The 15163-nt window shown below is 40.4% G+C and overlaps 1 protein-coding gene and 1 non-coding gene across 2 annotated transcripts in view; one reads left to right on the top strand and one right to left on the bottom strand.

Moving 5' to 3' along the window:
* LOC124161498 (sperm-tail PG-rich repeat-containing protein 2-like) overlaps positions 1-15163 on the bottom strand; it is a 141859-nt gene that overhangs the window by 73941 nt on the left and 52755 nt on the right. The window lies entirely within an intron of this gene.
* Positions 14903-14973, top strand: Trnag-ccc. The gene has a single exon. It is a non-coding gene; the product is annotated as a tRNA-Gly (tRNA).

The raw sequence follows: 15163 nt of genomic DNA, 5'->3' as shown, positions 1-15163 counted from the left end.
CATTGCTTCGCCGTATCCAATTAAAGGAGTCGCTTTGGTTTCGAGAATAAATAACTTCATGGAGCGTAATAACTCCGGCAGAGTCCGCGTTACCCCGGGAGACGCAGATGTACACAATTGAGAATGCGGGGATACATTAAGGTAATTAAAAACTTGGCCATATTTCGCCCGTGCATGAATCCTCGGTAATGGATAGTTCCGCCGATGCAGCTGTGGGGGGGGGGGGACGGAAAGAAAAGACAGCGATATCCAAGGAAGAGCTACAGAAAGAAAAAACAGGGAATGCATTCCGTGCGTGGTACGTATCTCGAGAGATGCGAGGTGGGAGGATGGGGGGTGTACGCAAGCGGGGCCAAAGACCCCCCGGGATCTTGAATTGATGTTCGGGACGGAGGAGGAGGCGTGGTTTTCTATCCTATGCAGTTGAATGGCGACACAAGTGAAAATAGAAGAGGCGAGCGGGCAAGATTTCGTGAAATAAGTTGTGATGCAGGGGAGGTAATGTGTCTCACTCCTGGATTGGCTCTTATATCTGGTGGTACAAATCTATAATACTGCAAGCATTTAAGGACGCGGTGCATTCAGTAACCTGCGCACTCTTTTTCCGTTCTGCTTCATTCCGGTATATTATACAAAGAGTTGCATGCGCCAAATGTGATTAAACTTTTTACAGCACCAGCATCACTAAAATAATAAATAGAGAACGGTCCCTTTCTTGTGTGAGCACATAATATTTTTCCACCCGAGTGGAAATGTATGCACGTCTATATCAAATAATTATAAGAAAAGTAATTGTCAGGCAGGCATCATTTAGAATTTACTTATTATCAATTTTATGGAACATTTGAGCAGCTGGCTGAGTTTAAGTAATTTAATTACTCCTGGTCAAAAATTTCTTTTTTGATAGCAGCTTTAAATAAAAAAAAACCTTGACTGTCCATTTTTCTGAGTTCTACACCCATTCCTTTACTTTTCTAAGGCTCTTCATTTCCCAGTGATAACAATTAATTCTCGATTTGCTTGAGTAGGTTCTTTTGTCTTTTTCTTCTTTGATGAACACTTGGATATCTCTCCATCCCTTAAGTTTTTAAAGTGATTGATGAGTCTATAAGTGTAAAGTTGACTAATATAAGCATTCTTTTAAAGGGTCGTGATAGCATGGATTTTTCTTACATAGAACGCGCGCGTTATTGAACATCTGGAATAATATTAATGATTGAGGAATGAAGGTCATTCTACCTCGCCCAGAATATACTTTTCCACAAATAACGCAAAAAATTAACATTAAATCATAAATATATTATTTTGCAGTCAAATGCTTCTACTCCACTAAATAATTTGTGTGCAATGCAACGAAAATTAAGAAGTAGGTTCACTTATCTGTGCCCAATTTTTTTGGGTTTTATCAAATCGAACATTTCCATTAATACGTTACTATATAAATTCTGGTTTGTAATAAAATATACTCAACCTTCGGTTTAAGTTTTCTGTCATACTAGTGAGAGCTAAGCTGTAGTTACATTCTATCTGCTTCTTTCTACACACAAATTCGAGTAGATAATATTTATATGTTCAACGAAAGAGTCTGAAGCCTTCAGTTTAGCTTTCGATATGAGGATCATCGTTACTAATCCTGGGTTTCAGGGTTGCACAAACCGAAAAGTCGTGCCGCGTTGCCCACTCACATGGAAGACCGACCCACCTCAATGCCGCTGCCTGACAGACTACAATCCACTGGACTCCACGCGACTGCACTCTGCGCGGCCGGTCTACAACCCGCCCTCGTGTGGGGAACGGAAGTGTACCTACATCTACATAATACCCTCCGAGCCACCTCTAAGGTGTTTGGCAGGGGGTGACAAATCACCAACATGCATCATGCAAGAGGACCGCCACATGCACACCGCACGGTCATAGAAATATTACGCACACTAGCAAAATATACATGCTTATTCATAAAACAATACTTGCTAATGGTTAGTAATTCCTAGAGCAAATACATGCAAGGTTAGAACTATGAAAAAACATGCAATGAGTGATCCTAGCGAGCGACGCCATTAATCCTATCAAATGAGACAACGTACGAGGAAAGAATGACATTTTAAATCTCTCTGTTTTGCAGTCTATTTCTTTTATTTTATTCTCATGATCGCGTCTACTATAGTACGATGGTAAACGAAGGATATGATTCACGTCGTCTGAGAAAATATCTTCTTCGAATTTCCTAAGTAAGTTGAGCCTATACTTCGATCTACGCTCCTGTAAAGATTCCCATCCTAACTCGTGTAACATACTTGAAACACTGCACTTTTTGTCGTAACAACTCATCACAAATCTGGCCGCCCTGCGCTGTACTCGATTGATTTCAGCTATTAGTCGTACCTCGTAAAGTCCTACCTCTTCTAATAGAAGTAAGTTAGTCCTACCTCTACCTAGAGGTAAAGGGCAGAGAATTAGAGGTCGGGAGTGAGATCAACACCTAAAGGGAGTTAAGAAACGGATCTGGACGTGACGGATGATGGTTTGGATAGGATAAGGTAGAGCTCACTGTGGCATTTTTTAGTGTTCCCCCCCCCCAAAAAAATTCCTGGTACCCCTCCCCCCCAGAAATTCTTCGAACTTCCTCGAACTTCCTCCGAACTTATCCGCAGAACTTAGCGGTTTTTTCGCGCAAAGGATTTTTCGCGCAAAACGCCTGTAGCAAAACCCTGTCTCGCAAAACCCTGTCTCCGGAAAGCAGCATCCGAAAGCCAGCACCGGAAGCCAGCACGGAAGCCAGCACCGAAGCCAGCACCGAAGCCAGCACCGAAGCCAGCACCGAAGCCAGCACCGAAGCCAGCACCGAAGCCAGCACCGAAGCCAGCACCGAAGCCAGCACCGAAGCCAGCACCGAAGCCAGCACCGAAGCCAGCACCGAAGCCAGCACCGAAGCCAGCACCGAAGCCAGCACCGAAGCCAGCACCGAAGCCAGCACCGAAGCCAGCACCGAAGCCAGCACCGAAGCCAGCACCGAAGCCAGCACCGAAGCCAGCACCGAAGCCAGCACCGAAGCCAGCACCGAAGCCAGCACCGAAGCCAGCACCGAAGCCAGCACCGAAGCCAGCACCGAAGCCAGCACCGAAGCCAGCACCGAACCCAGCCTACCTGCAATCCAAGACTTATATAGGACTACTGCGGAGGAATACTTACTCCTTGGCAAGCAAGGGGAACTCGGTGCTAAGGCCTTAGTATTGCACTTGGAGTGAGAAGTTTTACCATTGTCCTATCACAACTCTCTCTCCCTCCAACACCTCACCCCAGTATCTCCCTCCCCTCCATGTGTTTCAATGAACTGATTCCTCTGATGTCTCCAACCCAGAAGTTGAGGGGAAAATTCTGGGTGCTGTGCGGTTGTCTCAAAACCAGGGAAGGCTGATTTTTGTGGAGCGGCCGTGCTATGCAGAGTGGCGCCGTAGTTGAATTCGCCTGCCTACCCCTCCACTCCCTGGAAGAATCCCTCCCCTCACATCCCGTCTTGTCCTGCTTAGGCAAGGCCTCTTTCTGATCGTGACCTGCTGGGAGTCACATGTCTTGTGAGGCATGAGATTTTTAGAGCAATTTTCTGCTGGTATTTAGCTGGTAATGTTTCCTTTGGGATCATGAATTTACTATCATTGTTTTCTGTAATACTTCTGATTTTTTGAATACTCTACTTTGAATAGATATCGTACGGTAATAACTCGTAAATTATTTTTGGCTACCTTTTTCTTGTGAGCTGTTTTTCTTGTTTGTGGAGTCTTTCCCTGATCCAGCATGTGACCGACGGTTGGAGTATTTCCCTTGTCTGGACTTACGTGAAAAATCAACCAGATTTTACGACGTAACGTCACATTTTGGTAGCAGAGTTGTGGTTCGATTTCCTGTCCTTTCGTCGAGGTCTCCGAGTGCTGGACAATGGTGACAATTCTCCACTATTTCTCCACTTTTTGCAGTTTCTGGTTGTTTCTCCTCTTAAAAGTGAGTTATTTTATGTTCCATTAAGTGCTTTCTGGTTCGTGTGGGATTACGTGACTAGTGTTGCCGACTTCTCCTCGTGGTCATATGCCATTTGACATTAATGTTCGTAATGCTCGTAATGTTCTTGATAGTTTGGATAGCAGCTAGTTATTCTCGCACCCCTTTTGTCTTATTGGACTCTTCCAATAATGAGAGATAGTTTTATTTCTCGCTCTTTCTCTCTCTTTTTCTCGTTGTCGTCACTTCACTTTTCAAAATGCCTGGAGGTACTGACAACCCGTACGAAAAAACTTATTTAACCACGGGCGAGGATCGTAAGGCCAGGGGTACGGCTAATGTGTCCGTAGGAAGTGAAGTTTCTAATAATGAACGGGAATCTTTTTTAGAAGTGGTTCCACCTCGCCCAACGCACGAGGAAAGTAGTGACGTTCACGTCTCTCACGAAATGTCTGCTTCTCAGACATTGCCAGTTTCTGAAGGGTTAGTAATTGTCAAACAATTACTCAGTGATTTTCCGCCATTTGAGGTGTCAAACAGTGAGAATTGGTTTAATTTCATGTTAAAAGTTAATGAAATCGTTTCTTTGTCTTTGGTTCCTCTGTCAACGTTATTGTACCTTGTAGTATCTAAACTACCTGCCAGCTCTCGTCATTTTTGGTTGTCTATGTTAAACTTGAATCTCGCATGGTCTCAAATCACACAAAAGTTTGGGCTAGAATTGTTAGTGACAGAGAGTTTGATCGCTTGATCACTACGAAAGTTAAGAGATTTCAGTTCCCTCGCGAAACGCCACACGATTTCGTGTGTTCTGTGCGTAATGCCACTCAGGTGCTGGGTTTGCAGTATTCCGAGTCTTCTATTGTGCGACTCATTATTCAAGGGTTAAATCCTTTAACAAAATCTGCAATTATGTTCTCAAATCAGCCTAACACATTTGTAGAATTGGACTCTGTTATCACGCAGGCTTCTAAACATTTAATGGACTGTGCTGAATATTCCAACACTTTCCATCGTATCTCTAGGAATTCGTCTTCTGTTGCCTCTTCCAGTGCGCCTAGGGAAGTTTCTTTTCCTATTAATTGTTCTTACTGTCATAAACATGGCCACAAAGTGAACGAGTGTCGCAAAAGACGACGATTTACTCAGCCTGCCGTGAGTTTGATGAGTGTCCGTGACAAGTGTTCGACTCGATTGCCAATATTATCTATTAATCTTCATTCTATGCCATGCCAGGCTTTAATTGACACTGGGTGTTCAGTTTCATTGTGTGATGAAGATTTCTTTGCTTCTCTGAAATGTTGCCAGAGAAAGGTTATTCGTAAGAATGTTGACGTCGATTTAATCACTGTGTCGGGGCAGCCTTTTCATATTAATTCCTCTGTCTCACTCAAGGTTCAAATAGGCAAGTTTTCTTGGAACCACGTGTTTTATCTAGCTAAAATCCCGTTTCCCGTGTTACTGGGTGTGGATTTCATTTGTAATTCAAAGATGATTATTCGTCCGGCGAACGTCAGTTTTGAAATTGCCCCGAATTCTCTTTTTTCTTTTAAAAACAATTGCGAAGCGTTTAAATCGGCGCCAGTTAGTAACTCGTCCGAATCACATGTTCTGTCGTCCACTGAAATCACGTTGTGTGATAAGTTGAAGGGCTTATTGTCAAAATTTCCTGATGTGATTTCTCAAGAATTGGGGGTCACATCTGTTATGACATACGAAATTGAACTGCTAGATTCAACTCCGATTCGATCCCATCCTTATTCGTTGTCACCTCCAAAGGCTAATTTAATGAAGAAGCACATCCAATCTTTACTTGATAAGAAAGTGATTGAGGTTTCCAATTCAAACTGGTGTTCGCCAGCTTTTCTAGTGCCTAAAAAGGATGGATCTGAAAGACTAGTGGTTGATTACCGTAAGTTAAACAAAGTTGTTAAATCAGACGGCTATCCAACACCTTCTGTTGAACATGCTTTCCAATATCTTGCTGATGCAAAATATTTCACTGTTCTTGATCTCAATTCTGCCTTTCATCAAATACCATTATCTGAGAATTCTAAGAAATTAACTGCTTTTGTGACGCCGTTCGGAGTGTACCAGTATAATAGATTGCCATTTGGTTTTGTAAATTCTCCTCAAATATTCACTCGTCTCATTAATGAAGTATTGGGCGATTTGAAATATTCATGTGTCTATCCATATATTGATGACTTGTGTATCTATTCCAAGTCTGCTGAAGACCATGTATCTCATGTTAATGCTGTCCTCAACAAACTACGCAGTGCCGGTTTGACGGTGTGCGAGGACAAGGTTAAGCTTGGTGTGGAATCACTCACTTTTCTGGGCCATCTCATCACAAATGGAACCTTGCAAGTTGATCCTGAGAGAGTGAGACCAATTGAACAATTCCCAGTTCCCAGAAACGTGAAGGAAGTGGCCAGATTCATTGGACTTTGTGGGTTTTACTGCAAATTTATTCCAAGGTATTCTGAAATTTCTATGCCACTGAATCGCTTAAAACGTAAAAATGTTCCTTTTCAATGGACAGCTGTTGAAAATGAGGCTTTCTGTCAGTTGAAGAAAGCTCTCACCAATCCACCAGTATTATCTTTCCCTCGATTTGACGAGGAATTTCATTTATTTGTCGATGCCAGTAATTTGGCGGTTGGTGCCGTTCTGAATCACAAAGTAAATGGTGATTTTGTCCCTGTGGCTTTCGCTAGTAAGGCACTCTTGGAACATGAACGTAAATTTTCTTCTTATGAATTGGAGTGTCACGCAATTCATTTTGGAATTCAAAAATTCAGTGTTTACTTACAAGTAAAACCATTTCACTTGTACACTGATAATGGTGCCTTGACATGGCTTTTCTCTCATCCTAAGCAGTTGGGCAAATTAGGCAGGATGGTGCTTAAATTATCCTCTTATAAATTCACTGTGCATCATGTTCGAGGATCATCTAATCCTGTCGCAGATTGTCTTTCTCGCATTGAGCCATCCTCATCTACAAATAGTCATTTAGATGTGGAATCAAACACTCATAAGGAGTCAGCTGTTCCTTATTCTTGTGTGTTACATAAATTGCCTTTGTCATTTGTCGACATTCGAAAACACCAAGAAACTGATCTCGTTCTAAAGGATATTTTCAATCAGATTAATAATAATTCCTTGAACGACAAAAACTATTTCCTGAAGGGACAGCTATTATGTTATGGGAATTCTAAAATTAAGCGAGGAAGAGCTGTTTTGCCTACGGTCTTGAGGCCTATGATTTTTCAATATTTTCACTGCTCTAGTATGTCTGCTCACTTGGGCATGGCTAAAACTTATGATAAGATTAGCAGACACTTTTGGTGGAAGGACATGAAAAAAGAGGTTTATGACATGGTCAGAAAATGCCATCTGTGTCAAACTTGTAAACCCAGAAATGCTCCACCTCCTGGCATGCTATCGTCGCACAATCCTTCTGAAGTTTGGGAAAGACTTTATATTGATTTTGTGGGACCTTTACCTTTGACAAAAGGTGGACACCAATATATACTTTCTCTTATTGATGGTTTTTCTAAATTCTGTTTTCTTGAGCCAGTTCGTAAGGCTACGGCTGGTTCGGTTGTTTCAATACTCACTCAAAGAGTATTCCCGAAATTCGGTTTTCCTAAATATTTGGTGTCTGATAATGCACAAGTTTTTAAATCTCATGCCGTTAAGGAGATGTGTTTGCAACTGGGGGTTAAGCAAATTTTTGTTTCTCCATACTATCCCTGTTCTAATCAGGTAGAGAGATTGCATAGAAATCTAAAATCTGCACTTGCTATTTTGTGCAATAATGCTCACCATATGTGGGACACTATGCTGGCTGACTTAAATTTTGCCCTGAACACTGCCTTACATGAGAGCAGTGGATATTCTCCTGCCAAAATAATTTTCGGCAGAGAACTTAAGCATCCTTTAATTAATCAGTGGGACATTCCAAAATCTTTATTCGAGAATGATCTCAAAGTAAATGACAGGCAAGCCTGCCTGAATCATGTTATTGCTAATTTAAAAAAGGCCAGAAATAGGTATAAAGAATCCTATAATAAATCTCACTCCCAAATCACTTTCTGTGTGGGAGATCTTGTTCTCTGCAAAAACCATCCTGTCAGTTCTAAAGGTGAACAGAAAATGGCAAAACTGGAACCTCTGTGGAACGGACCTTTCGTCCTTAAAAAGTATCTCTCTCCTGTAACAGTTATTCTGGAAGTTTCTCCTGGGAAAGAGAAAATTTTTCATGTTTCTCATTTAAAGGCATATCATGGTGGCATTGCTAATTCCAGTAATTAAAAGGAGAGAAATATCATTGATTTTTTTTTATTTTTTTTATTTTTCTCAATGAATGCTAATGTTTGCTTTCTCAAATACTATTTGATGCTTGATTTCGGTGTTGAATTTCTCTTGATTCCTAATAATATTGTTTTGAATAATGAATAATAAGTCTATTTCTATGCTTGTAATTGAAATTGTTCTGAAATATTGTATTGTACTTGCTTATTCTCATCTGCTTAATTCACTCATTTAATTTAGTGTTGGTCTACTGTGATTGTGAGATGGGGTAAGGTGGAGGAATTATGGGTGCTTGGAGGGAGAGGACGGGAGAATAACTTGGGGGGAAATCCCCGAGATGGCTCGTTTCCAGATAAGCTGTGGAGGTGGCCCCAGTTATTAAGATTCAATTGTGTTTTGTGTCACCTTTCCTCCACCAAGACTTTATGGACATTCTCACAATTCTTGACAGTGATAAGTGTCGTGATTTTGCAGTGTTCGATATTCTATCGATGGCTGAGTGATTGAATTGATCAGCTGATCTTAAGACTGCCTACTGTGTTTTAGTGTGGCTTTGGCGTTGAGTTGCGACCTTCATCGCCCCACAAGTATGAACTTTCATTTTGTCGCAAACAGCACGTAGCTTTTCAAGCTATTTCTATTGTTAATTGAAGAGTGAAATTTAGAGTGATTTCTTTTGTTGATGCAATTTTCAGTTCTCATTTTGTTAGCATCGCCTATGATTCTTTTTTGACTTGTTTAATTAATACTGAGAGATATATATACACATCTTGATTAAATTTAGTCAGTACTTGATCAATAGCTGACATGAATACCATATGCCTTGTAAATTGTTAATATTTATTGGAAAATCGAGGAAATTAGTGCAATCTATTGTCATTTATGTAAATCTTGTTGAATTTTGGAGGATTCTTTATTGATAATTAATTATGGACTGATAATATTTACAAACATGGAGGGTTTAAAGGGAGAATTAATAATGCCAAAGTATATCAATTAAGTGAGACACATATTATGCTGAATATTTTTGCTGCTATTTTGATAACTAATAATTATTTAGTGAATAAGCGTATATTTGAATAACCTTGTATTTATTGTTTATATAAATTGGGATATATATTTTGTTGGTCGACCCTAACTTTCTCTTGGGTTGCAATACGAATTTTGGGTAGAAGTTAAAACCCATTTTTGTCAATCGTTGATTTTTGATAAGGTGGTTGAACCCAACTAATGGGACAACCCAGGGTTCTCATGAACCCAACTGCTTTACCAACCCAATCTTGCCCATTTACTAAGTGGTTGGTTATTGTATTGCCTTACTTGGTTTTAAAAACCACAAAATATCTCTGATGAGAGAAGGAACATTTGAGTTTGGTAAAGATATCCTGGTGTTATACCAATAAAAATCTTCCCAGTTCCTTCTAGTCGCTGATGATAATTATTTGTAATTTTGATTCACTGTACACCGAAACAAGCATCACATTATGACATATTGATTATTAATTTTATTTTCTTGCTATGTAATACTAAATAATTTACTCTATATCATTCAGCATTATTTCTTGTCTCACTCTTGTAATTATGTCATGTTACTCGAGAATTCTGTTGAATTCCAAACATCACTCTTGAAGTTATCATTTACAGAGTGATAAAATGTATGTTCTTGTTAAAACTATTTTTGAGTGATATTTCTTGAAAACTATTGTCTCAATCAATAAACTTTTTTCAATATTCAGTTCAATTCTAACCACTGAATAATGGTTTTTTGTAAAATTCATGGGGGGTTAAACAGTGGGGGTGAAAACCAGTGGACCTGTGATGCCTCGATAAGTTTTCCTGGCATTAATCAGTTCTTGGTGGACGTGTCTTTGTCCACAAGTTCAAGCAATTTTTGTGGTCATTTTCCCACAGAGGATGTGGCATTTTTTAGTGTTCCCCCCCCCCCCCCAAAATTTCTGGTACCCCTCCCCCCCAGAAATTCTTCGAACTTCCTCCGAACTTATCCGCAGAACTTCTCCCGCCAAGAACTTTTCGCGCTAAGGTTTTTTCGCGCAAAGGATTTTTCGCGCAAAACGCCTGTAGCAAAACCCTGTCTCGCAAAACCCTGTCTCGCAAAACCCTGTCTCGCAAAACCCTGTCTCGTAAAATCCTGTCTCCGGAAAGCAGCATCCGAAAGCCAGCACCGGAAGCCAGCACCGAAGCCAGCACCGAACCCAGCCTACCTGCAATGCAAGACTTATATAGGACTACTGCGGAGGAATACTTACTCCTTGGCAAGCAAGGGGAACTCGGTGCTAAGGCCTTAGTATTGCACTTGGAGTGAGAAGTTTTACCATTGTCCTATCACAACTCTCTCTTCCTCCAACACCTCACCCCAGTATCTCCCTCCCCTCCATGTGTTTCAATGAACTGATTCCTCTGATGTCTCCAACCCAGAAGTTGAGGGGAAAATTCTGGGTGCTGTGCGGTTGTCTCAAAACCAGGGAAGGCTGATTTTTGTGGAGCGGCCGTGCTATGCAGAGTGGCGCCGTAGTTGAATTCGCCTGCCTACCCCTCCACTCCCTGGAAGAATCCCTCCCCTCACATCCCGTCTTGTCCTGCTTAGGCAAGGCCTCTTTCTGATCGTGACCTGCTGGGAGTCACATGTCTTGTGAGGCATGAGATTTTTAGAGCAATTTTCTGCTGGTATTTAGCTGGTAATGTTTCCTTTGGGATCATGAATTTACTATCATTGTTTTCTGTAATACTTCTGATTTTTTGAATACTCTACTTTGAATAGATATCGTACGGTAATAACTCGTAAATTATTTTTGGCTACCTTTTTCTTGTGAGCTGTTTTTCTTGTTTGTGGAGTCTTTCCCTGATCCAGCATGTGACCGACGGTTGGAGTATTTCCCTTGTCTGGACTTACGTGAAAAATCAACCAGATTTTACGACGTAACGTCACATCACTCCAGACAACCAAAAGCGAATGAAATTCACTTATTCAGGGAAGCCGAGCCATTTCCATCAACTAGGCAACCGCATACATTGAGGATTACTGATGAAACCTTGTAGATGATTCATTGCTTATTTAATACGAACACAGTGAGGAAATGAACCAATCAAGGCCCCTTTACCTGACAATGGAGATGACGAACAATGCGAAGGTTACAAAATAATTTTCGTATGAAGATTTTCGCACCTTCTTTTCTCAATGTTGGTCGTTGTTTTCGGGAATTGCTGCGTAGGTAACATTTTCTTACTCGACGTTTCACTCCTCCTACTGGGAGCGTTTTCAGGAGAATGGGAGGGAAACCGTTCTCGTCCCGAGCTTATATATGTTTCGTTAACGCATTGTTGACCCGATTTTGAATTTTCACGGAAGAACGTGAAAATTCAACATCGGGTCAACAATGATCGGGTCACGGAAGGACGTGACGTACTACGTGGGACATTGCAAGCGTTCTATCTCCCAAAGGCTTAAAGAGTATGAAAGAGCTTTGAAACTACATCAGTGGGACGCATGAGCGGTCGCTGAACATTACGCTTCCAACCCTGGACATAAAATAATGTTTAACGCTACACGGGTATCGGCGAAGACGGAAGAATATAATCCGCGCCTTATACGTGTATCCGTCGACATAGCGAAAAGGCCTAACAACTTCAATAGGGAGGATGGATATAACCTCAGCCGCATATGGAGAGAGGGTTCCTGGCCCAATCTAATGACCAACGGCTATCGCCTTCCGTGAAAATTCAAAATCAGGTCAACAATGGCTTAACTAAATCTATATAAGCTCAGGACGAGAACGGTTTCCCCCCCTTACATATGCGCTCAAAAATTTTGTATTGTGCACTGGCTGGTTGGGGTAAACATGGCTTTACCGGAACGGCTATTACGCGCCTTCGGCGCGCCACATGATGTGACTCACGGTTTCCTTCCCATTCTCTTGAAAACGCTACCAGTCGAAGGAGTGAAAAATCGAGTAAGAAATTGTTACATACGAAGCAATTCCCGAAAACAACCACCAACATGGTAAAATAATATCAAAATAAAAAATTGTACTCCACACGAAAACTGGAGTCAAAATAATTACCCCTTTATACACGTTGAACCAGTTTCACAATGCATGGACAACACGCAATAAAGCTTCAATGCTCATTCATCATTGGTTAGGTTAAGCATGCCATTGTATAAAATGACAGATGCATGCCTAAGTTGAAAAATAATATGCATAATTTCAGGCCGACGGAAATTTTTAATAATAAAATCATTTTGGATAAAATAATACCGCCAGTTTATTTGCGCGCTTGCTTTCCTGATGTTTTCGGCATCACCATGGACCTAGATACTAATCAGACACAAATTTGATGTATTATATGATAGGATAAGTATTTTAACCATTTTAAATCGAATCGGATGTATCTCGTTTACATATTTTTTTACAATATTTAATAAGATATTTCTTAAGTATTAAGAAAATAATATTTTTTGTGACTAGCATTGTAATTAAATGTAAGGGTGGTAGCTTCCACTCTTGTGTTAACCTCTGCAGCTACCTAAAGCCCCTTCATTTTTTTCGTCACAAAATTTGTAAATTGGAGGCATTTTAGAGTAATAAATTTATCATTTATTATTCTGTGCACAACCCCGCATCTATAGCAAAAAAAACTATATTTCGTAGCAACAGAATAAGCGCCATGCAATTTTACCAATGGAATACTGGCAATAATAGCTTGTTGCGCCTCGCGCCACAGACATTTTTCATTTGAGTTGCAAGAAACAACATCAGTTAAACTCAAGAGAATACCTTCATTGCGATTTCTCTTTGCATGCCGAATTTAAATTTAGAGCCACGAGAGGAAAGCCCCCTAATGGTTCACTCTATCGAAATAAGATGGCAGCAGCTGCAGCAACCGCATAAATTGCCATCTGCATGAATTTTCCGCAACTACGAGGTGATATGATGAAATGAATGAGGTTTCAGGGAAATTATTCAGGCGATTCAGGAATAAAGTTATTCCAGAAAATGACATCTCTTTTCGCCACACGATCGATTCACCGCGTTCATTTTGAATACACATACATCCTTAAGCTTTCGGATGAGATGGGTGCACGTGTAATAGTGACAAAATAGTAAAGATAACCAACTCAGGATCTGAAATATCATTTATCAACGCTAAAAGCAAGTTTATACTCAAACATTTCACCGGAATATCAATATACAGTGTGTCCTCGTTTAACGTCGTCCCGTTTAACGTTGTTTCGCGATAACGTTGTCCAAAAATTGAAACCCTTGATCATTTAACGTCGTTATTGCTTCGCGATAACGTTGTTCAAATTATGCGCGGCGAAAAAAAAAATGAATGGCGAATAGAACGCAAGCGCATCTGATGTATAGTAAATATTACCATATTAATGCGATTGGTAATTTTCGTTCGACTGAAAAGGTTGGCGTGGGTAGCGTATGTTAACTATGCATCTGAGCGAATAATTATCGCCTCATTTACCCATTATCCGTATATTTTTCTGATGCCAACCGAAAAAAATGTCCACGAAGAAGAGTGGCTATCCTGGTGGTTCTTCAGACGTGAAGAAAAAACGGCGATATTAGAATAAAAACTTGGTATTATTAAAAGAATTGAAGAAGGTGCAACTGCTGGAGAGATCGGTCGAGTTTTTAACAGTTAAAATTTCTTCTGTTACTGAAAATATCGATGTTTCGCCATTAAAAATACTTTCTTTTTAGTTTTTATATTTCATTTAATAATGCCTTCTTCCCAACCTTTTCGTTATGAAAATTCGTTTCGAATGAATCGTTATCATGCTGAAGTGAATAATCGGTAATGAATGTTTCTCGCGATTTCCGCCGGGTTAAAGAATTCATATCATCACGAAAATTGACTCGCCCTTCGTCCTCGTGCTTCCGAGTGTCAGATTCAGATTTTTTTCATTTTGGCCTGATTCAGGTGTCTCCCGATTGGTCAAGAAGTCTGCTTAAAGTTACGGCTCCGATAATTGGCCTCCTTGGATTCTCGCCCGGGAAATTCTGGATTCTTCACGAAGAAATGGATTGTTAGGAACATGGCTAGGAACCAATTTAAATTTTTTACATTGTTTCTTATGGGAAATACTGCATCGCTTAACGTTGTTTCGCTTAACGTCGACTTTTTCAGGAACGAATCAACAACGTTAAACGAGGACTCACTGTATATGCTAATTTATTAGGAAAAGTGAGACACATAGCTTCACACCCAGGATGCATGAGGTTTGTTTTTCATGGTAAGTCACCTGAAATTTATCACACGTATACTGTGAGTCACCATAAGAGAATATGCTTGTCTTCCAAATACAAATTCGCGATGGTTATCTTACTCGTTCTTTTCAGACAGCAAGTCACACAAAAATCACCCCAGGAACATCAAAGAACCCTTACATCCATTATAAAAATCGAAAGAAAGTGTACATTTATGATATCGCAAAATAACGACCCTTCAACGAATCCAATCTGTCCAACTGGTCCAAGGAAGAGTATACAGTGTTTCGGATAAAACATGATTGATAATAGGAATTAAATTGAGATGTAACACCCTACACAGATCTGCGGCACTGCTGGTGTAGTGGTATCATGCAAGATTCCCATTCTTGCGACCCGGGTTCGATTCCCGGGCAGTGCACATTTTTTTTCTTCCTGAGATCAAAGCTGCCATCAATCAAACTCGAAATATACTTCATAAAATCTTAGATTTTGATGCCTAGAAATTATTTTAGCTGCAAAAGTAATATAGAATAATTTCAAAATTATATTGTGCCAAGATTCAGCCTCATCAAGACGTGTGTGAGACTTCCAAAACTACTTTAATGGCC

This window comes from Ischnura elegans, chromosome 6, assembly GCF_921293095.1.
Source record: "Ischnura elegans chromosome 6, ioIscEleg1.1, whole genome shotgun sequence".
Lineage (NCBI taxonomy): Eukaryota > Metazoa > Arthropoda > Insecta > Odonata > Coenagrionidae > Ischnura > Ischnura elegans.
The sequence above is the reverse complement of the archived record's forward strand: the minus strand, read 5'-3'. Positions and strand labels throughout refer to the sequence as shown.